Source organism: Vulpes vulpes, chromosome 4 (genome assembly GCF_048418805.1).
Source record: "Vulpes vulpes isolate BD-2025 chromosome 4, VulVul3, whole genome shotgun sequence".
NCBI lineage: Eukaryota > Metazoa > Chordata > Mammalia > Carnivora > Canidae > Vulpes > Vulpes vulpes.
This window is the reverse complement of record NC_132783.1, coordinates 84,610,449-84,629,603: the sequence shown is the minus strand read 5'-3', so window position 1 is coordinate 84,629,603 and position 19,155 is coordinate 84,610,449. Positions and strand designations below refer to the sequence as shown.

General features: G+C 34.9%; 1 protein-coding gene and 1 long non-coding RNA gene across 10 annotated transcripts in view; both read right to left on the bottom strand.

Moving 5' to 3' along the window:
- ADK (adenosine kinase) overlaps positions 1-19,155 on the bottom strand; it is a 494,813-nt gene that overhangs the window by 56,817 nt on the left and 418,841 nt on the right. The gene's annotated exons all lie outside the window — the stretch shown is intronic.
- On the bottom strand, positions 11,391-14,948 carry LOC140598626 (uncharacterized). Its single transcript, XR_012001115.1, has 2 exons — positions 14,797-14,948; positions 11,391-11,593 (listed from the first exon to the last, which is right to left on the bottom strand). It is a non-coding gene; the product is annotated as an uncharacterized lncRNA (long non-coding RNA).

The window sequence follows — 19,155 nt, the reverse complement described above, 5'->3', positions numbered from 1 at the left end:
GAGACGAGATAAAGGAATTTAGAGAAATACCAGATGAAAGAAACTGGGCACACACAGAATTAATATTTTAAAAAAGAGCCTAGAGTGGTTTTTAAAACAAACCCAATTCTTTAGCTTAATTCAAGGTTTAAACAATAGTTTGTTTTGATGTTTTGTTTTCAGTTGGTTGAAATTCTAAATTACAACAAGACCTTTTATTTCAAGCATTAGTTTTAAAACAAGAAGACCAGAATACATATAAACCCGTGAAGGAAAATGGAGCCAATGTATATTGCATTCACTGTCCCCCCCCTTTACAGGGCTTATCCCTGTGGCAGAACTGTAATCTGTTAAAAATTATACTTCCTTTCTGATCAATATCAGGTTTGGCCACGTGACTTGCTTCAGCTAATGAAATATGAGGGGAAGTGATGCAAGAGCTATAAGAACTACTATGTAGTTTTCTCATCCTTTCACCTCTAATATAATTAGCATGTTCTGGATTGGGCTGTCTCAGTTTTGGTCCTAGAATAAACAACATGGAGTGGTGACTCAGCTAACCCAGTATAGAACAAGAATGTAACATAAAAATAAGTATCTGTTAATCAAAGTCATTAAGATTTTGAGGGTTATTTGTTAGGCTACTTAATAAATATAAAAAAGGCAGCACTTTGACTTTTAATCCAAACAATTTAAAATTATGAGATGAAGGTTATAGAGTAACTGCTTATTTGAATAATGCCTTCTCTTTGTCTGAACCAAGTATAATACCAGACTAAACATTCAAGAAGTACCCTTAAGAGTACCTGGACGAATGTGATACAGAAAAGACGTGCATACAAGGATGTCCTGGTAAGACATCCTGACCCTGTTTCCTAAGTATCACAGAAGGCCAGAGAAGTATTAATATTAATTTAAGAAGGTTCTAGGGGCTTTTGATAATGGCAGATTACATAATTTAGGCCAACTATTTCAAGAAGAACAATTAGAACATCTGGGTAAAATGTTTTTAAAAATGTACTTGAAGGCATTGAGGGTCTAATAAAAGAGCGAAGAATTATCAGAATGGGATATCAAGGATGATAGAGCCCAGAAAGGAATCTGGTGTTTGATACTAGTAGGAGACAAAAGTTGGAATCTAGAGGCTGTCAAGACAAACGGTCTTGGTAAAACCTCCTTATGCAAGGAAACCCAAATGGCTGCATCTATGATTAAGGGTGAACAGGAAGTAGACAGGACTACGCAATGGACTATAGCTTAGTTTGCAATACTGAATTCCTAAACTTAGATTAAGATGACTCTAGTTTGCCAGTGTTTCTGTAACTGCCAAAACAAACATGAATCACCCTATGGCTTAAATTATTTCTGCAAAGCATTTTCCAAATACACTGTCTTGCTCACTATAAAAAATAAATTGTAAATAGTAATATAAGGAGGCAAGGAAAGAAATTAAAACCAGCAGAAACTGTATAATAGAAAGTAGTCTCAAATAGTTCCAGATAGTAAATTTATCAAAGAGAGACTTTAAAATAACTATGTTTACTGATCAAGTGTCAAAAATAAAATTGAGAACTTCAGCAGGGAAGTATAAAGTATAAAAATTGAAATTAAGCATCAATAGATTTAAATGGAAATTGAAAATAATTCAGTGGATAAATATTCAACAGAAACTTAGACACAGCTTAGAAAAGAATCAGTGACTGGAAGATAGATCAGAAGAAAATATAAAAAAAAAAATAAAAAAAAAAAATAAATAAAATAAAATAAAATAAAATAATATAAAATAAAATAAAAAAGAAGAAAATATCCAGAATGCAGCACAGCCAAGATGGCTATGATATATTCTACACAGTCCTGAAAGTGGAATTAGGACCAATGGACAGAAATGATAAAACAAAATTCTGTTCAACAAGGAAAAACTTTCTTACAATTTGGAGTTTATAAAACTGAAATGAATAGATAGATCTACTAGGTAGTGAGTATTTTAAAGAGGATTCTTGCATTGATTTGGGAATATGATAAGATGATATCTATTCCCTTTTCAAGACCTTAGGTTTTTGACTTACTAATTAAATGGAAGTGTCTCATGAGATGAAGTTTGGAAAAGTATAGTATAATCCTATATATGTAAAATTATGTAATGTGTGCATGGAAGTCCTCAGTAGAAAGAGGTCTGGAAGGATAATAACTAAATTGTTAACATCCGTAATCTCCTGACTGGGGGAATTTCAGTGGATATTTATTTATGGTCTTATGTTGAGGATGGCATTGGTAGCCGTGAAATCAGAGCATCACAACTGAGAGTATTATATTAGAGTAGGTGTTATCAAAATTTTTAATTCTAGGACTCCTGTTATACTCCTAAAAATTGAGAACCTCAAACAGCTTTTGTTTATGAGTTATATTTATAAATATTTACTGTATTAGAAATTAAAAAGGACATATTAGGAAACCAGTTACACTTCAACATATTTCTATGAAAAGTAATACTATATTCTAAACAAAAATGTGAAAAGAGTGCCATTTATATTTTTTCTGATCTCTTTAATGTTTGATTTAATAAAGGACAGCTGGGTTTTCATATCTGTTTTAGTATTCAGGGATCCCTGGGTGGTGCAGCGGTTTGGCGCCTGCCTTTGGCCCAGGGCGTGATCCTGGAGAACCAGGATCGAATCCCATGTCGGACTCCTGGTGCATGGAGCCTGCTTCTCCCTCTGTGTCTCTGCCTCTCTCTCTCTCTCTCTCTCTCTCTGTGTGTGACTATCATAAAAAAAAAAAAAAAAAAATTAAAAAAAAATGTTTTAGTATTCAATTTGTTGCTATATCACACATTATGTAGTCTCTGGAAAACTCTACTGAAATTGAGGGTTAAAAAAGCAAATAATACTGTAATATTATTGTGAAATAGCTTTGACTTCATGGAAGAGACAACTTGAAGGAGTCTCAGAGACCTCTAATAGGTTCATACTTTGAAAACTGCTGCATTAAAGTTAGGGTTATAGTTGTCACCATGCTGAGATGGTGGACCTGCTTACTCTGGATAAGTTGTAAGTACACAAATATGTCAGTTCTGCTGGGCTTATAGCTCTGTTTAGTGGGATAGGCCATTAAGGAATTAATGAACTGCAGCTTAAAAAGTACAGAGTCCAAACAGTGCTGAGATGAAAGCAAGCTGGCAAACAAGAATATTTTAGACTTCTCTAGGCAGATAAAGTGTCGCTGTGCTGATCTCTTCATGTAATAATAGGCCTGAATTAATTATCTTAACCATGGTTGCTTTGTTGTTACAGCAAACAGAAGTAAAGTTTGATATAAATATACAAGACAAAATAGCTGAAGCCTGATGTAGGAGAACTAACAAAGGTCTCCAAAGTGAAGACAGGCTGATTTCCACATTAGAATCCTGGCAACTTAAGGCCAAGATATAAGCCCAATCTAAGACAGATGGAGAACTGAAGTTGGCCTAGCAAGGCAGTGGCTCCTTTCTGAAACACACACACACACACACACCCCACAGGGTCTGCAGCTTACATTTTTTTTTAAAAGATTTTATTTATTTATTCATGATAGATGGAGAGAGAGAGAGAGAGAGAGAGAGAGAGAGAGAGAGAGAGAGAGAGGCAGAGACACAGGCAGAGGGAGAACCAGGCTCCATGTAGGGAGCCTGATGTGGGACTTGATCCCTGGTCTCTAGGATTGCACCCTGGGCCAAAGGCAGGTGCTAAACCGTGCAGCTTACATTTTAATGAAAGGCATGATTTAGCTGTTTTTTATCAGAAACAAAATGAGCAAACACTGAACTGTCCTACTAGACCCAAAGAATTCTGAAGACTGAAATGAATCCTAAGTGTTGTGGACACCATTTTCTTCCTTAGTTGAGAAACCTCAGGGTTTCTCTATTGCAGACAATTTAATACAACAGTTTGGTGACAGGATATTTTTATCCTTTTCTCATGGTGTGAAACCCTGATAGTGAAATATCATTTTATATTCGACTAATCTTTAAAAGAAAAATGAAGGAAAGAATGGTGCCACAGAAATAAGGTTTACATCCTATCCACTAAAGAATTCTTTTAATTACATTTCCATTATATTAATATCTAGACCAGGGGTTGTCCGACTGTGGTGTGTGTCAAATCTGGCTAGTGCCTATTTCCATAAATAAAGTTTTATTGGAACACAGCTACATCCATTTGCTTCTATGTATTGTTATATATGGCTGCTTTCATGCTACAGAAGCAGAGTTGAGTAGTTGTGACTGAGGCTGCCTGTACCGCAAAGCTGAGAATATTTACTATTTGGCCCTTTACAGAAAGTTCACTGACTCGTGATCTAGATACATAGTCCATTAGAACTGCCAGATATATTAGAGATTTTCTAGTCAGTCCTTTCATTTTACAGTTGAATAAAATGAAGCCTAGAGAATTGAAAAAGCAGTACAGTGAGCACACGGAAGACAACTGGAAGCGCCCTAGCACATGGGATTCCTTCTTTGCTATTTTCTAGCCTACTCATTCCACACTAGGAATGCTCTGCCTAAAGCAAGAATCCTGTGGAGTCTTTTAAAAGCCACATATGGTCTTGGCACAGAAATCGTTTTTTCAACACCTGGGTAACCAGGCTGTGTAGGTCCCAGGAGTGCAGCAGTGCCCTCAGCATCAGTTCTAGCCAACCCCTGAGGAGTTAGATCTGAGAGAGAGCCACTTTCAAGGCCCTGCCTCATTAGTCCCTGCTGCCACCAATCTAGCTCAGAGAAAATTGATCCTTCCCTCATGCCTGCTGCACCAAGGCCAGTCCTGGGAAAGAGGTTTTGTTCATAGAGGATTTGTTAATTAAGTCATCACTGCACTAATGAAACCCCAGAGCTTCAGCCACTAGTTGTCTATGTTACTTTAGGGTAGCTAAATTTGTTAATTAAAAGGAGCATGTTCTTTTAAAAATGACTAATAATTAAAAAAACAAAAGTAAGATATGGGAAACACATAATATTTATTATCTTACCCCCTACCATAACCATGCTTGTTATTTTGATGGTAATGGAAATTTTATCTTCTGATTCTTTTACACTTAAAGAAAAGTCCTCAAATTTTTAGTAGCAAAGCTTCACAAAATAAACGAACCCATTGTTTTGGTTTATTTTTCATCTAACATACATATAGTCTCAAATTGTTGCACTATTTCTAATGGTAGTATCAATAAATAACATAGTTTATCCATTATTTTAAATTTATCCATTATTTAATTTTTACTATGATATATAAAAATGAAACAAATATATCTTCACATGTAGTGGCTCCTGTATTTTTATTTAGATTAAATTCCATGAACTGAAGTTACTCTATAAAAGGATATAAATACTTTAATTATTTATACTCTAGCAATATTTTAAGGGCATCTGACTGACCATACTCCAAGCACCAAATAGCAAATTCTTTTGAAAGTTTCTCTTACATCTCATAGCCCAATTTGAACTTCTTTATTAAAGTCCTATATTTTCTAACATATCTAGGTTTTCTACCTACAAAATTAATCTTTAATAACTAGAGTTCATATTGGTCTCAACCACAGCCAGGATGACATTGTCAGAAAGCTATTAAATAGTCTGATTCTAAAAGCACATTAATAAAGCAACAATATATAAAGGTTAGAAGAAAGTTTTATTAAAAGTGTTTATTAGAAAAAAAAATAAAAGTGTTTATTAGGATTGGGGCACCCGAAACACTGATCATTCTGCATTTCTCACAAGGAAAAAATATTCAAACTAATGTGATATTGATATATTCTAAAAGCTGCTTAAACATCTTAAGTTTAACGGGGCGCTTGGGTGGCTCAGTGGGTTAAGCGTCTGCCTTTGGCTTGGGTCATGATCTGGGGGTCGTGGGATTGAGTCCTACATGAGCCTCTCTGCTCAGTGGGGAGCCTGCTTCTCCTGCTCTCTTTGTTCACGTGCATGCTCTGTCTAATAGATAAAAATCTCTAAAAAAATTTTTTTAAAGATTATTTATTTATTTATTCATAGAGACACACAGAGAGGCACAGAGAGAGAGAGACAGAGACACGGGCAGAGGGAGAAGCAGGCACGATGCAGAGAGCCTGATGTGGGACTCGACCCAGGGTCTCCAGGATCACGCCCTAGGCTGCAGGCGGTGCTAAACCACTGTGCCACCGGGCCTGCCCAATAGATAAAAATCTTAAAAAAAAAATAAAAATAAAAAGCCAGTTTAACATCCACTCTATAGATACCAACTCTCAAGGAAAATGATCACCAGAATCAACATAGGTTCAAAAACATACGTGCAAATGTACAGCTTAATAAAGTATATTACTTTAGGACTCTAGTTAAAAATCACTACACTCAATTCATCATAACTCAGCCTAGATTTCAAGTTGTGTATATGTATTTAATAACGGCTAACTTTTTTATATGGATAATGGTGCAGGACTAAAAAATATATCTGACTAATCTAAAATTAAATTAGTTTCTTTTATTAACAGCTTTATTGAGGTAAAACTGACATACAATAAGCTATACATATTTAAAATGTATAATTTGACAAATTAGAATAGGTATACATCCATGAAGCCATCACCACAACCAAGATAATGAACATATCCATCCCTTCTTTGTGTTTTTTTGTAAGCCCCTACCTCTTTCTGCCCTCCAGGCTTCAAGCAGCCATGCATCTGAATCCATAGCACTGAATTTTGATTTGGATTTCTAATCAATTACTCTATAATAATTCAGGTAACACTGCCTGTACTCAGTAGGTTTTTTTCCTCTACAAATGGATATATAATTTGAACAACAGAGGTTACTTTCTAGGAAAATTTCTGAGCTACAGATTCATTGGACCACTAGCAGGTTTAAGCATTCTGCTAAGTGCCAGTCTTCTGTGGAGATTGCCAGTCTTGTCATACATTAACACATAATTACAGACTTCCAGCATTAGCTGATAATTGGTGGTTCTTGAAACAACAGTATTTTAAAACAAATGAAAGAGGAATTAATTTGATTATTTAAAACCAAACCTTTGGAACATTGAGAGCAATTCTGTTTCTTCTTCAGTTATTCCATATGTATCTAAAAATTTCTTCTTTCTCCTGAGAAAAATATTCATTCAGGTAATTTTTCTTTTCTTTTACAGTTTGTAATTATTCCAATGGTCAACTGGCATAATAATCAATTCTAGGTTGTTGGTTGACTTTAAGAATCTATGTGAGTATTTTATATTCAGACTTTCATTGATTTACTGTTTTTCATCATACATACTTAAAAAAGACCTTCTAGATATATGCATCACTCAGATGAAAACTACCTATTCACTATGTAATTCTTAATACTGAGTTCTTATCTTTTTGTATTATCATCTTTCGATCACTTTTGTCTTATTACATAATCGCTAAGTCCTATTAAACCTTCTTTCCTGATGTCTTTTTGCCTTTAGTAATGCAGTCCTTCTTTATCTCTCTAGCTTCTTGTACCTATGTTTAGCTTGCACTGTAGGCATATAAAATCTGTTCCCCAGTGCATGATGCTTTACTCTTCTTTGCCTATGCCTTGGCATACATTGTTTCTTCTGCATAGAATTTTTTTCCTTCTTTGCTTATCAAGCCTCAAATACCCCTACTGTTAAATCTCTAGAAAGCACTTCTTAGACTTCTCCATGCAATTGTTGCTTCTTCTTAGGTCTTTAACACCTTACGTATTCATCTACTACTGTTCTTATTACCACAAATTGTGATTATTTCTTTACATATCTCTATTTCATATATTGTGAGTTCCCTGGAGATAGACACTGCCACATATAGAGTATGTTACTAGTGCCTGGAACACAGTAGGATGTTACCTCATTACCTATATTGGGTTAAATAAATTCTTCTTTTCCATTAACTTTTTGTTTTCTGATTCTGCTTTTTTGTTGTTCATTCATTTTGTTTTTTAGATTCTACATATGAGTAAAATCATATAGTATTTGTCTTTTTCAGTCTGACTTATTTCACACAGAATCGTATCTGCCAGGTCCATCCATGTGGATGGACACAAATAACACAACCCTATCCTTTTTTTATGGCTGTGTAATATTCCAGTGTGTGTATGCGTACACACTACATCTTACTTATGCACTTGTCTATCAACGGACACTTGGGCTGCCTGCCTCCACACCTTGGCTATTGTAAATAATGCCAAGGCTGCAATGAACATAGAGCTGCATATATCTTTTTGGATTCATGTTTTTGTTTCCTTTGGTTAGATACCCAGTTCCACTGATTTCTTTTGTTCTTCATTGTACACGTTTCTTTGTATGTCTTATAATTTGGATTGTACCATGAATATTGTAAATGAGACGTTGTGGAGTAGGAGTTGGCCAACTATAGCCAGTGGGCAGGTCACCTGATTTGTGAAAAAAGTTTTAGAGGAGCACAGCTATGCCTATTTGTGCATGTATTGTCTATAGATGCTTTTGCATTAAAATGGCATAGTTGAGTAGTTGCAACAGAGACCACTTGGCCTATAAATCTAAAATATTTAATATTAAACCCTTTAAGAAAGTTTGCTGACCCCTGTTGTAGAGACCAGACAACTGTGTTTCCATGAAGAGAGTTGATTTTTTTCCCCATAAAATAAGCAGTTAATCTTTGCTAGACTCAAATTCTAACCTGTCAGTCAGACTGCATGTTTTCTATCAAGTTTTAGGCATGCCACTTAATGCCAACTTGGGCTTGCACTACAGATAAAAGCCACAAAAAGAGAAAACTTAAGACTACACCTTTGCTTCAGTTTCTGCCTAATTTTCCTTGTTTTCTAGTGTTCCCAGGTTGTGGCTTTTATATTTTGTTCAGCATTACAATTGCTACCTGAAGAAAGAATGGTCTAATAGGAGCTATTTTTACTATCTAAGTTCGAAGTCAGGATTCACTTTTTCAGGCCTGACTTTGGTCAACATTGTATTTGCTATATTCATTCATATTGTTAAGTGTAATATTATTCATTAATTATCTTTTCATTACATATCCCACTGTATTAGTGTATCATTTATTTATTTTACTGTTTATAGACAGTTGTATTGTTTCTAATTATTTTGGTCATTACACATAGCACTAGTCTATTTGTCACAGTAAAAGACTAGAAATAACCAAGATGTACACGGGAAGATTAGTTAAATTAAAGGATGGTGCATTAATGAAATGGAATATTACATAGTCCTAAACACATGGAATGATCTCCAAGATGTATTAACTGAAAAAGCAAGGTGTGAAAAAATATGTATAATTGTTTTCCTTTTTTTTTTTTCTTTCTTTCTTTTTTTTTTGTATATTTTTTTTATTGGAGTTCCATTTGCCAACATATAGCATAACACCCAGTGCTCATCCCGTCAAGTGTATAATTGTTTTCCAATAGAAGCCCTGGTTGAGGGGCACCTGGGTGGCTCAGTGGTTGAGTGTCTGCCTTGGGCTCAGGTTGTGATCTCGGTGTCCTGGAATCAAGTCCCGTATCGGACTCCCCAGAGGGAGCCTGCTTCTCCCTCTGTCTCTCTCTCTATGTCTCTCATGAATAAATAAATAAAATCTTTAAAAAAAAAATAAGACAGATGTAATTGCATATGTAATGAGTTAAGAATGTCCTTAAATAAGAAGTGAGGACATACAGAGATACAGCTATAAGCCAAGGACTATCAAGAAATGCCAAGGATTGATTGTCAAGAGCCACAAGAAGCTAGGAAGATACAAGGAAGAGTTTTTCTCTATAGACTTGAGAGGAAACATGGCCCTATGATATCTTTATCACTCTACATGATGATATTAGAGACTTTCAGCCTTTAGAACTGAAAGACAATAAATTTATGTTGGTTGCAAAGGGCTGGCAAAAGTTAGAGAAACTGAGGAGTTTCTTTTAGGGTGACAAAAATGTTCTAAAATTGACGGTGGTGACGGTTGTAAAACTGTGAATATACAAAAAAACTGAATTATACATTTTAAATGTGTAAATTATATGGTATATGAATTATATCTCAATAAAGCTGTTTGGGGAAAAATAAGATGAAATACAGGAAGGATAAATCAGAAACTAATGAATTCAGTTGCCTTCAAAAGGTAGGTGAAGGGACGCCTGGGTGGCTCAGCAGTTAAGCGTCTGCCTTTGGCTCAGGGCGTGATCCTGGAGTCCCACAATGGGCTCCCTGCATGGAGTCTGGTTCTCCCTCTGCCTATGTCTCTGCCTCTCTCTGTGTCTCTCATGAATAAATAATAAAAATAAAAATAAAAAGTAAAGATAAAAAAAGTAAAGATAAAAAAAAAGCGGTAGGTGGAAAAAGGATGGAAGAATGGGAAAATGGGAATGGAGAAGAGATGTGGGGAGAGAGACAATTCACTAAATATATCTTTGTAAAGAGACACCACAGTATCTACAGAGCCATGATAACCTTATACACACCATTTAGAAAGTTAAAATTAACTGTGGGGGGAAATGCTGTTGTGTTATATTGGAGTAGGCAATATCAGTATGAACTCATATTAAAAAATATATATATACACACACATATATACATGCACACACAGATATAGACAAATAGATATAGAAATAGGTATAGATGTATGCATATATTCATGTATTTTTAAATTCCATTCACAGAGAAACCTAGAAGAAAAAACAAGAGAAATTGACTAACTACTAATGCATTGTGTGGGGTCCTGGATTGTATATTGTAGACCAGAAAAAGAACATTAGTGAAATAACTAGTAACATCTGAAGAAGGTCTGTAGCTTTTTAAATAATATTCTTTCAATATTAATTTCCTGGTTTTGATAATTGTACTACAGTTATATAAAATGTTAGTGTTTAGGAAAGCTGAGTGAAGGATATATGGAAGATCTGTATTTTTGCAATCTCTTTGCTGCAAAATAAAAATTTAGAAACATTAAAAATTTAAGTTCAATGCTGTTATGAATATCCTTGTATGTAAATCTTTGTGCATATGCTAAATTATTCCATAGGATTAATTCCTGTAACTAAAATTACTGAGTCAAAGGATATGCATATTTTAAAGGCTTTTGATATGTATTCTCAAGCTGTCACCCAGGAAAGCTGTACAAAATTTCTCCCACCAGCAGTGGGTCTCAATTATTTTTCAAACTTCAAGATGTACCAGATGATCTCTAAGGTCATTTCTAGTTCTTGTCTGCACCAAAACCTCACTTATATTGCACAAATCACTATGCAAATCATTATGATCACTATGTATAGTGAACTCATGCTTGCATTATTTTATTTCTACAGCCCATTTCTTGGTAAAATTCAAATAATGTTTTCTATGTATAGTTTTCTAGTGTGTATCCTACCTGCTTTATTTATGTATAAGCTCTCTAAACGGCCATATGCCTTTGTTTCCAATAAAACTCCAGCACAGTATATGTTAGAAACAGCAGTGGTTCAATATAGCATTTCAGTTAAGTTGCAACTTGGTTCTTGTCATAGACATGTTCAGATACCTGTTATTTCAAGTCCTGTATCATTTTTGCATGAAGTCCTTCCTCATTTTGCCTTCCTTATACTTTCCTGGGTCTTTACAGTTCAGGCTGTACTTGCAGAGCTGGGTACTCCAACTTTAAGATAGTCCTAACAAGGACAGGATATGTATCAAGAGTAGAGCATAGAATTACTTTAGATGTTAAGATGTAAGTTCTAGCCCAACTGGAACTGCAGAGCTTTTGTTTTAACAAATTGTCTTCTGTACTAATCAATTCTTAGAACTGGCCTGGGCTTCAATCTAGATTGTCTATCCTTAGCCCCGAGTGATTATCCTTCCTAGCATTCTAGGCTCCACTTTCTAAAAACTAAACTGCTCTAACTCCAATGTATTTGTTAAGCATTTTAGTGTTTGCCAGTTTCTGGCAACCTTTCCTCTTAGAAGACCAATACAACTCCTTTTATATAAGAATAGACTTCTCTGAATGATACCGATAGCCTCCTGAGAAAGAGCTTTTTTCCTTTTTCCACAACCACTCCTACCTCACATAATAACTTGGTGTGTTCATACCAGAACTGCTGAGGCTGCTATACCCTTGGAAACTGTACTTAAAATGACTTGCTACCAATTCCTGGATCTACTTTATCTCAACATCTGCCTCACCTGAATTAAGTTTTTTCCCAGTCCCCACTGGCTCTGCTTTCCTGACTTTCCTATTGAACCGATCCACTATGCTTACCGATCCGCTATGCTTCCTTCCTAGCCCATTAATCTAACTTACTACAATCTACTTTATCACAGCTTTGGCTTGTAAACTATAAAAACAGCACAAAAGGTCAATTCTCGAAACCTTGATTGGCATGATTCATCTGGAGGAAAATTATCACCCCAACAAGATCTATATAATATTTCCATTTTCCCCTGTTCAGGTAAAATTTAGCCTAACTTGAAGAGAAAAGCTAGCTATGCTTTGATTCTGAATTGAAACCACCAAATAACATCTAGTAACACATGGAAAACTGAGCTGTGAACAGATCCCAGATTAAATGTCAGTACTGTCAATGGTGACAAATGCCTTTATGCTTAATAGATAGCTTACAAGTGTATGCTGGGTTGGGTTGTTGCTATCACGTGTCAAATAAACCTAATGACCCTATTATGATCCACTTCTTATGCTGACATACCAATGAGTAGGTTTCTAAAAGTTTACTGCAGCTGAATGTTCAGTTAAAGTTTAATATATATTAAACATATATTAATATATCTATATAATATATAATATAAATCAATATAGTAATATATTTCATTAATATATATTATATAAATAAACATTTTATCTTTTTCCCTCAAAATAGTTCTTTGTACTTATAAAACATCCAATTAAAAAAAATCTAAATGAGGGGATCCCTGGGTGGCTCAGCAGTTTAGCGCCTGCCTTTGGCCCAGGGCGTGATCCTGGAGTCCCAGCATTGAGTCCTACGTCGGGCTTCCGGCATGGAGCCTCCTTCTCCCTCTGCCTATGTCTCTGCCTCTCTCTCTCTCTCTTATAAATAAATAAATAAATCTTTAAAAAAATCTAAATGTAGATATTCTTTATAGTGGAATGTGAAGATAGGAATGGATAAATTGAAGGTTATTTCAAAATAAAGCTTTTTGATTAGCCTTTGTGTCAAATTCTCAAAGTAGCTATAGCCAAGGCTCTAAAAATCTTAAGCCTATATGGATTTGTTATAATGGCTTAACAGATTCCAGAATAGCTGACTGCAAAACTATTCGATCATAACAAAGAGCACTGTTGATCTTTCACAATAATCATGCTATGACTTGTAATTTATGGTGGAAATATAATGGTTAATCCTAGTACTGTAAGTCACAGATGGTCAAGGCCATGGTTTACTTTCTAGGACTCAGGGGCATATTCATATTAACCAGGAGTTTTGACATGAACCTTGCTAGGGGTCCATGTAACTGTTTCAGGGAACTAGACTTTTTGTCTAGGCCTCCATTCATTGTTCCTCATCCAATCTTCCTTAAGACCTAGCTATACTCTACATATTTAAGCAACATCTAGAAGGAATAAGACCATTTTAAAACAGAACAGTTTCTTCATTAAAATGTGAGTCACAGAAGGAACAGTGTTCTCTAGAAAGTTCAATGACAAAGATTTATATGAAAAATTTCATTCAACAACAACAACAAAAAAAGAAAAATTTCACAAAAAAACACCTTGAATCATAGACTATAATCACATTATACAGCTTGTAAATGTAGACTCTTTAGTGAAGACATATTTCTACTGCTTTCAATTTTAGGGGAGTCTATCATTCACTTATTAAACACTAAACCATGAATATCTCCTGAAAATGAAGACATTTCTCTAGTGTTACCTGCTGCTTCTATGTAGATTTAAAATGGGATGAATATATTTATTTAATTTTAAATGTTACTTTGAACTTCTATTTCTGGTTTCTAGTATCAGAATTTCTATAATTTTATTAATAGATATATTATCTCCTAGTTTAGTGTCAACTACAAATTTTATTAATGGGTTACTGACTCTTTTTCCTTAATTTAAGGAAAGAAAATATTTAATAAAGCTAGTCCAGTAGCACTTCTTTTAGAAGGCACTTTAGTATGAACTGTCTCCATGGCTGAATTCATTACCCTTTCACATTAGTCTTTGTTTATCATCTTTAAACCAAACCAATCTTTATTAATTTTCTAAGGCATTTTCCCTAGTGCTCTTACCATGATTTATAGATAGCTCCTTTTCTCTATAATTTTCCTAACCCTATCAAATTTGTCTCACTCTAACCCCACAGGTTTATTCATTATTAATACCTTTTAGAGGGATTATTGCAGTTTTTATTCTTTGGCATTTAATTAGAAAATAAAAATATCTTCACGTTTAGTATTCATTGATCCCTCCGAAACAGGGCTTTATAAACAAATAAAAGTGCATTATGATAAACTGAACACAAGATGTTTCTCAGCCCAAATGATCTCTTCTTCCTTTGTATGCACTTCAAGATAATTAATTAATGGGGAGGGGAGAAGAACAAGAGCGAGCAGAGAGGGTGGGCAGAGTGAGAGAATCTCAAGTAGACTCCATACCGAGTGCAGAGCCTGATGCGGAGCTCAGTTTCATGACCTTGAGATCATGGCCTGAGCTGAAATCAAGAATTAGATGCTTAACCCACTGAGCCACTCAGGCATCGCTCCTTCTGTATGTACTTTAAGCACTTAATCATGTACTGCCCAGCAAAGCATTAAAAAACCTATCACGAATTATCATTCATGTTTACCCACAAATCTCTCCCCAATATTTGACATTCTCTGTGATACATTATACCTTTTAAGGCCTCTTTGCATTTTTATCTTGTTATTCCATCAATTTATATTCCTTTGGAATCTCAACTTGCCAAAAATGAACTGTACTCTTCAAAGCCTCATTAAAACACCACTTCTTTGTGAAACTTTCTCCAATTCCTTGTGTCTTCTGTCCTATAAAGGGTAGTTCATTAAAGTCATATACTACTTCTCTTACTGTGTTAGTGGGTTATGCCTCTCCTAGATTTCAAGAAATAGAATTTTTGTCTCATTTATTTTTATAACCATAATTCTTGACACACAGTAGGTGCTCAGTAAAACCACAGTGATCTGAATTCATTTGTACTGCTACTTTACTGTTTTATCTATTGGTATTTTGCCATTCCCACTTATCCTGTTAGAGAGTCTCAGATTTCTTTAAGTTCTATTTTACCTGGCATATTCTTAGCACATAAACAAAGATCTTTGAATTGGAAGAAATGTTAGAAATAGCACAGCACAAAAACTTAAGCAATAAAAGAATTCATTTTACTAAATATCTTTGTTTTACTATGTATAGTAAGGAGCATGACAATATGGACTGGTTTGTTCAGGATAGCCCTAGTATAATTAATGGTACCCTCTTTCACTCTCAAATATATCTGAGTTTTGTTAAGTTTTATGGTCATCTTAATAATGAAAAACTTTTTACTTCCTCATAAGTACTGGACAGTTGAACAGTCCTAATTATTGTATCTTTTGAATTCTGAACCATATGGATGTATTGCCTATTCAGAGAACAGTTAAAAAAAATTTTCCCTTTGTTATAGGTAGGTAAGGGTAGAGTTTTCTAGAACTAAATGAAATAAAAATACAGGCAAAATTTAATATGATAAGTAAATCAGGGGCACCTGGGTGGCTCAGTTAGTTAAGTGTCTGAATTGATTTTGGCTCAGGTCCTGATCTCAGGGTTGTGAGACTAAGCCCTGTATTGGGCTCCATGCTGGTGTGGAGCCTCTTTAAGATTCTCCTCCCCTCTCTCCTTCTCCCATTTGCTTGCACATGCATTCTCTCTCTCTCTCAAAAAAAAAAAAAAAAAAAAAAAAAGAAAAGAAAAGAAAAAAAGATAAATAAATTGAATATTGGGCTAAGTGCTAAATGATTAATTTGACAACAAATTAGGACATTTTCTTAGGGCTTTAGATTGCTTATTAAACCAGAAAGGCACTGAATATAAGAACTTAAAATAGCTTAACAGAAGCAGAAAAAAGCTAAATAAACTTCATGGGCCAAGATTAGACAACAGGGGAAAATCCTTAGGAATAGTGGCTTCTATTTTGGCTACTTCAAAGGTCAATGAATATAAAAAATGATGTACACTTCTAAAGAAATTTAATTAGGATAAACTGTCTTGGCTAAGGCTTAAAGGAATAAAGCAATAGATAAGTCTTCATTTAAGCAGTTTTTAATGTCCAATGAGCAACCACTTTTTTTCTTTTAACCTAAGAAAATTTTAACTGTTCAATGATCTGAATCAGATTTTTCTGCTACACCTCCGAAGACTTTTATCTGAGCCAAAGACATACACGCCATGTTTCAGCCAAAATAAAATTCTGCCGCCAAGCTGTAATGTTCTGAAAAATAAATTTTGGAGTCTAACTGAATTTTAGAAAAATCACTCACTGGGCAAAAACAGTAATTATTCTGAAAAACATTTGGTAATATACTTTTCAGATAAATATCCATTTATAATACATTTTCAAGAGTTTTCAATTATAGAAATTGACTTTGGAGTTTTAAAAGAAGATGGATACATTATCTAAGAACCATTTAAGTTAATGTGTACATATATATCTATAAACATGTAGGTAAATGTAGCTATCATTAGATATCCTTCACATACACATAATGCATTTATAAGATATGTATACACACCTCCACGTGGGACTGTTTTAACCAGCTCTAAAAATTCTAACTGAAGAGAAGTCTTAAAATTAGAGATTATATGGCTGAAGCTCTGAGAAACAGAGTTAAGCAAATATATACTAGATCATATATGTACATTTTCTTGAGTCAAAAGGTCTCTGGATGTATTCCTACAGGAAGATTTAGAATACAAAAATCTATTGGTATTGCTCTAATGGTTAAGTGTAATGAAGAGGCAGAAAGTGATCCTTTAAATATACATTCTCAGATACACTATAAGCTATAAACCAGGGTTTTCCCAATCTTGGCATTCCTATTATTTTGGGCCAGATAATTCTCTGTTGTTGATGGCTGTCCTGTATATTACAGGATATATAAGTGGCATCTTTGGCTTTTGTCCTTTCCCTACTGCCCACTCAACTGTAACAACCAAAAGTGAAGGGAAAAACTGCTCCTGGTTGAGAACTACTGCTGTAAATAAATGAGGCAATGTAGTATAGAACAGATTAGACTGGGTTGGGATTCAAGAGGCTGGGATTTTTTTTTTTTTTTAAGATTCTATTTATTTATTTATGAGAGAGAGAGAGAGAGAAAGAGAGAGAGAGAGAGAGAGAGAGAGAGAGAGAGAGAGAGAGAGAGAGAGAGAGAGAAAGGCAGAGACACAGGCAGAGGGAGAAGCAGGCTCCAAGGCAGGACTTGATCCCAGGTCTCCAAGATCACACTCTGGGCTGAAGGCGGCACTAAACCTCTGAGCCACCTGGGCTGCTTGACTTTTTTTTGGGCCCGAGTTTTTTGGTCTGATCCAGTTTTTTTGGCTCTAACTTTGGGATCTTGTGTAAATTATTGCATCCAGCCATTCTCAAAGTAGGTTATGGATGGTAGTATTGCTAAATCAACTAAGAACCTTATATAACAGATGAATCCACTTAATTTTCTTGGGCCATATATTTTTCTATTTTACAATTAAAAATATTGACTAGGAACTTTAATTTAGGCTCTAATGCCATAGCTTGTGATAAATCACTTCCTATACGATAAGCAGCTAGAGAAGCTATACAATAAAAATAAAAAATAAATAAATGCAGGTATGAGAGCACTGTCAAAGTAGCCAAGACTTGGTAAGATAATGTTGCTGGGAGTAGAAAACCTTAAGGAGCTAGGGTGACATTTAAAAAGTTGATTTCCCCCTCAGGGCACTTGTAAATTTTTGGCACTGGGTTAGAGGTTGAGAATCTAGGAAAAGGGCTCTTAATAAGAGACAGAAAAGTCAACAGAGCTTTTGACAATCTCCAGGATGCTGAGACAAAAACTGGAGTTTGGGGCTGCTAAGGCAGTCAGAATTGAGGTATCATGTTCTTTAGGAGAAGGAAAGGTATTTGCCAAATTTGTAATGTTACAGGACAAGAAGGCAAGACACTAAGCAGAAGGCCTCTAAAAGGCAGAGTAGCATTTTTAGCACTCATATGGTGCTAACAACAACCTATCAAGTATGGGCCCTAGTAAATACTGTAGAATTTCAGTTGAGATTTCAGGAGAGCTATAGCATAGGAGTGGAGGCAAATTAAAAGCCTTAGAAAAGCTGTAACTCAACCTGGAGTTGGTTCAGTCCTCAAACTATCTGCTCTAGCTGTTTTTTTATAGGAAAATAATACCACCAACAGAAATGCTATAGTTTATTATGGAAAATATATAGTATTTAATGAAAATTTATCAGGCAACCCAAGACATGAGGCCCTCCCAAAAGAAGACAAAAGAAGACTCATAGATGACTAAGATATAATTTTTGGATATGCAATTTATTATTACTGTCAATAACATGTTCAAAAAAATAAATGACAAGATAGATGATTATAGTATAGAACTGATGGTAATAAAAAAAAGGATCTAATAATATAGAAAGTAAAAAATGTGACTAATGAAATAAAGAACTCAATGAGGTGTTGAAATGCAGATTGGACAAAGTAGAAGGGAGGATAGTGAACTAAATGCCAGGTCACTAAGATATGTGTAACTGGTGTTCCAATTAGAAAGAGAGGAATGTAGTATCCAAAGAGATAAAGGTTGGAAAATCTCCAAAACTGGTAAGAGTCATCAACCACAGATCCAAGTACTAAAAACTCTGCAGGATAAATACAAGAAAACCAGAACCAAGTCCAAAGTTAAAGTCAAAGAAAAATTCTAAAAAGCAGACAGAGAAAGTGGAAATATATCTAAAGAAGCAAGAATAAGACTAACAACTGACTTCTTTTTTTTTTTTAAAGATTTTATTTATTTATTCACGATAGATATATATAGAAAGAGAGAGAGAGGCAGAGACACATGCAGAGGGAGAAGCAGGCTCCATGCAGGGAGCCTGACGCGGGACTTGATCCTGGGAGTCCAGGATCGCGCCCCGGGCCAAAGGCAGGTGCTAAACCACTGAGCCACCCAGGGATCCCCTAACAACTGACTTCTTGACAAAAGTAAAAGAATCCAA